Raw genomic sequence first — 5,775 nt, forward strand, 5'->3', positions numbered from 1 at the left:
CGGTGAGTGTGGGGATTCGGGGCTCGCGTGCTAGGGTTTAGGGGAGAGGCGGGCGGGGGGGACAAAGCGGGGAGGAGACGAAGACGAAGGGGGGAAAGGGGTAAAAAAAGGGATGGGAGGGGCGCGTGCTCTTTGCGGTTTTCTAAAGAACGCGGGGCCGCGGCTTTAATCGAGGGTCGGTTTGATATTTCGACGGGGCTCGTGTTCGCGCAGGGCAAGAGGGATCGAGATTTCGGGCTGTAGGGAACAGAATGCACGGTGTGTGTTGCTGCGAAAACTAGACGGTGACTCGAGCATTGTTGTGGAATTGGAGGATTGTTTTTGAATATATTATGTATGTATATAAGATAAATAACTCTAAAATTTAAAATGTGAAAATGCAACAATGCATTTTTTTTAACATAATAATAGGTTAAATATGCGACGACTTCATCAAAAGGAAATATGACGACTAAATGTAATGGGATTTAAAACACTCTTGAAATGCATGAATGCATACTGATGATATGATGATAAAGAGACACGTACCGATCTTAGATGGTTTTAATAGGACAAGCTGGCAAATTCAAAATTCAATGGTTCACGTAATCTTAATGATGTGACTCGTTGTGACTTGTGAGAGTAGAAAAAATAGCTAATAGCTACGATTATTAGTGTGGTTTGTCGATATATGGTATACATTTGACAGCAGGATCAATGAATGTGCCTCCAAGAACCTCGGGCAAGTGGTTTGCATGTACGGCCATTAGGGGGGAAATATGAAATCCTCAAACTATAATTACTGTCTCAGAAACATCAAATCTAGTACCATGTCGTTGAAGTAAGCAACGAAAAGGCAGTTTTCGGTGTTGCCGATAACGAAAAAAAGTACTCTGTTGCCCCCACCCATGAAAAGGGGGTTTCGGTGGCTGCCTGCCCGTAAAGGTATCTTCATTGATGCCGACTACAAAACGTGGTCGCGAGTTGTCTGCTTCCGTTCCCACAGCTCCCCACCAACCGACATTTATTAATTTCACTGTCACCAGCAACAAAGAGGCTTTCATTTTCGTTGTCCACGAAAATTCACGGGATAACCCATGGGCCTTTTTCTTCGTCTGGTCATTCTCTCATATCTCTTTTTCTTTATGTTTCGTTTACTCATCCGTCTTTCGTGACTCCTGACCGGAGAGGCAACAAATCCCGCAAATCCACCCTTTTGTTGACATCCACCACCCCGACTCTGGGCGGAGTGGTGAGAATGGCGAGGTCGCTCGGGGCTTTTACCTCTAGGGCGCGATGAGTCACCATGGGCATGTGCGGCGGCCGCCGCCGCTACGGGCGGTCGCGGGGTTGGGTCGTGTTGGCGATCGCCGCGAAGAGTGTGGGGATTCGGGGCTCGCGTTCTAGGGTTTAGGGGAGAGGCGGGCGGGGGCAAAGCGGGGAGGAGACGAAGACGAAGGGGGGAGGGGGTAAAAAAAGGGATGGGAGGGCGCGTGCTCTTTGCGCTTTTCTAAAGAACGCGGGGCCGCGGCTTTAATCCAGGGTCGATTTGATATTTCGACGGGGCTCATGTTCGCGCAGGGCAAGAGGGATAAAGATTTCGGGCTCGAGGGGAAGGAATGCACGGTGTTTGTTGCTGCAAAAACTAGAAGGTGCCTCGAGCATTGTTGTGGGATTGGAGAATTGTTTATGAATATATTATGTATAATATAAACGATTCTAAAATTTAAAATGTGTGAAAATGCAGCAATGCATTTTTTAACATAATAATAGGTTAAATATGTGACGACTTCATCAAAAAGAAATGTGACGACTAAATGTGATGGGATTTAAAACACTCTTGAAATTCATGAATGCATGTTGATGGTATGACGGTAGAGGGACACGTACCGATCTCGGATGGTTTTAATAGGTCAAGCTAGCAAATTCAAAATTAAATGGTTCATGTAATCTTAATGATATGACTCGTCGTGAGAGTAGAAAAGATAGCTACGATTGTTAGTGTGGTTTGTTGATATATGGTATACATTTGATAGCAGGATCAATGAATGTGCCTCCAAGAACCTCGGGCAAGTGGTTTGCCCGTATGGCGGGAAAAATATGAAATCCTATCATATTATTTTCAGATCTATAAACTAAACACCCAAAAATACCTTGCTGCAATTTATTTATATTTACTTTATTTTACACTTTTACTTATCTTTTACACATATCTCTGTCAGATCTCACTCTTGGTAGTGACCGTGAAGGGATTGACAACCCCTTTTTAGGTGTGCAAGTGTTTGTTAGTTTGTGCAGGTGCATCTATTGGGGACTTGCTTGTTCCTCCTACTAGATTGATACCTTGGTTCTTAACTGAGGAAAATACTTATCACTACTTTGCTGCATCATCCTTTCATCTTCAAGGAAAAAATCAAAGCAAGCTCAAGAAGTAGCATCAACCCATATGCTTCTCCCCCTTTTGTCATCAAATGACCAAAAAGGAATGAAGACATAGGGCGTCTACTCGTTCCCGGGAGGCGTTGGTGAAGATGTTGGTGAAGTAGGGCCTCATGCAGCATCTTGGTGCAGTGAAGCCATGGCGGGTGAAGTGGCGTCGTTCTCTTCATTAATCACGCGAGCAACAACAGTTGGAGCGGAGGATGAATAGTCTGAGTCTTCATTGGATGGTGTTGGACCCCACTTAGCAGATTCCAGAGGCTTGGAGTCAAACTTGAAGCGTTCTGTGAAGCCATCTGCAATGAGTTCATCTTCAGAACAGAGAATCGTGAGGCTCTTCCAAGCACGCTGGCAGGCTTCATGAGCAACAAACGAGTTCTTGGTGGAGAGGTTGCGAATCCGATTGACATCCATGAGAAGACTTTGCATCTGGCATTTCATCCAATCATGATGCTATCATGCTTCTGATGGAGAGAAACTAGAAGTTCCCTGTCATTTAGAAATCGAGCACGCTTCTGAGCCCTCTAAGGAACTATGCTGGCCGTCGCATTAGTGTTAGCCCGATGCGACAAACGAAGTTGTCCGACAAGTGGACCAGGCAGAGCAATATTTTGGGAATAGGAGTGGCTTCAAGAGGTGTTGAGAAGCTCTGAAAGGCTGCATTATCTTCATGCAGTGGTTCTTTGGCAGGCTCGGGATAGATGGCTTCATGAGACATATCAACTTCTGGCAGGAAGACAACATGATTGCAAGCTGAAGTTTGATAGTTGACAGTGGAGCGAAGCTTAATTAGCTGCATTATCCATGGAGCATAGAATTTCTAGCCAAAAAGATCAATGCCTGGAGCTGCCAACTACTTGATGAAGAAATCATGAGTATTGAAGCGGATGCCGTTGAGAATGTAGAAAACCAAAGTCTTCATAGTGCCTTCAAGATTCGCAGAAGATGAGTGCCCTTTGATTGGCTATAGAGTATGCCTCACAATGTGGTAGATGGTGTGTGGCTGAAGGAAATATGCCCTAGAGGCAATAATAAAGTTATTATTTATTTCCTTATTTCATGATAAATGTTTATTATTCATGCTAGAATTGTATTAACCGGAAACATAATACTTGTGTGAATACATAGACAAATAGAATGTCACTAGTATGCCTCTACTTGACTAGCTCGTTGATCAAAGATGGTTATGTTTCCTAGCCATTGACATGAGTTGTCATTTGATTAACGGGATCACATCATTAGGAGAATGATGTGATTGACTTGACCCATTCCGTTAGCTTAACACTCGATCGTTTAGTATGTTGCTATTGCTTTCTTCATGACTTATACATGTTCCTATGACTATGAGATTATGCAACTCCCGTTTACCGGAGGAACGCTTTGTGTGCTACCAAACGTCACAACGTAACTGGGTGATTATAAAGGTGCTCTACAGGTGTCTCCGAAGGTACTTGTTGGGTTGGTGTATTTCGAGATTAGGATTTGTCACTCCGATTGTCGGAGAGGTATCTCTGGGCCCTCTCGGTAATGCACATCACTTAAGCCTTGCAAGCATTACAACTAATGAGTTAGTTGCGGGATGACGTATTACAGAATGAGTAAAGAGACTTGCCGGTAACGAGATTGAACTAGGTATTGAGATACCGACGATCGAATCTTGGGCAAGTAACATACCGATGACAAAGGGAACAACGTATGTTGTTATGCGGTCTGACCGATAAAGATCTTCGTAGAATATGTGGGAGCCAATATGAGCATCCAGGTTCCGCTATTGGTTATTGACCGGAGACGTGTCTTGGTCATGTCTACATAGTTCTCGAACCCGTAGGGTCCGCACGCTTAAAGTTTCGATGACAATTATATTATGAGTTTATGAGTTTTGATGTACCGAAGGTTGTTCGGAGTCCCGGATATGATCACGGACATGACGAGGAGTCTCGAAATGGTCGAGACATGAAGATTGATATATTGGAAGCCTATATTTGGATATCGGAAGTGTTTCGGGTGAAATCGGGATTTTACCGGAGTACCGAGGGGTTACCGGAACCCCCCGGGGGCTTAATGGGCCATAGTGGGCCTCTGTGGAGAAGAGGAGAGGCGGCCAGGGCAGGGCCGCGCGCCCCTCCCCCTAGTCCGAATAGGACAAGGAGAGGGGGGCGGCGCCCCCCTTTCCTTCCTCTCTCCCTCCTCTTTCCCCCTCCACTCCTAATCCAACAAGGAAAAGGGAGGGAGTCCTACTCCCGGTGGGAGTAGGACTCCTCCTGGCGCGCCCCTCCTGGCTGGCCGCACCTCCCCCCTTGCTCCTTTATATACGGGGGCAAGGGGGCACCCTAGAGACACAACAATTGATCGTTTGATCTTTTAGCCGTGTGCGGTGCCCCCCTCCACCATAGTCCACCTTGATAATACTGTAGCGGTGCTTAGGCGAAGCCCTGCGTCGGTAGAACATCATCATCGTCATCACACCGTCGTGCTGACGAAACTCTCCCTCAACACTCGGCTGGATCGGAGTTTGAGGGACGTCATCGGGCTGAACGTGTGCTGAACTCGGAGGTGTCGTGCGTTCGGTACTTGATCGGTCGGATCGTGAAGACGTACGACTACATCAACCGCGTTGTGCTAATGCTTCCGCTTTCGGTCTACGAGGGTACGTGGACAACACTCTCCCCTCTCATTGCTATGCATCACCATGATCTTGCGTGTGCATAGGAATTTTTTTGAAATTACTACATTCCCCAACAGTGGCTAGTACTCGAGGTCATTGACAAAGAAATGAGTGGGGTACTCAGCATGTGCAGGGCAATGGCTTCATCATAGACAACATTTGGCTCATATTGGGCTCTGACTTCTGGAATATGCTCTCAAGCTCCTTTTCATAAAGTTGACAACCTGGCTCATAAAGATCACCAGGAGTGGGCAGGGAAGTGAGCTCGAGAATATCTTGAGCCTTGGCTTCATGATGGACATCTCCTGTCATCCACTCAAGGACCCATGTCTTTGGATCCCTGTTGTAGCCACATATGTGCATCGTGGCATAGAATTGGAGCAACAACTCTTCATTCCAGTGCTCCTTGTCGGCGACAAAGGGAAGCAGGCCAACATCTAGGAAGCAATCAATGTCTTCTTCTAAGAGTAGAAAAAATAGCTAGGATTGTTAGTGTGGTTTGTCGATATATGTTATACATTTAATAGCAGGATCAATAAATGTGCCTCCAAGAACCTCGGGCAAGTGGTTTACATGTACGGCCATTAGGGGAAAAATATGAAACCCTCAAACTATAATTACTGTCTCAGAAACATCAAATCTAGTACCATGTCGTTGAAGTAAGCAACGAAAAGGTAGTTTTCGGTGTTGCC

This window comes from Triticum aestivum, chromosome 3D (genome assembly GCF_018294505.1).
Source record: "Triticum aestivum cultivar Chinese Spring chromosome 3D, IWGSC CS RefSeq v2.1, whole genome shotgun sequence".
Lineage (NCBI taxonomy): Eukaryota > Viridiplantae > Streptophyta > Magnoliopsida > Poales > Poaceae > Triticum > Triticum aestivum.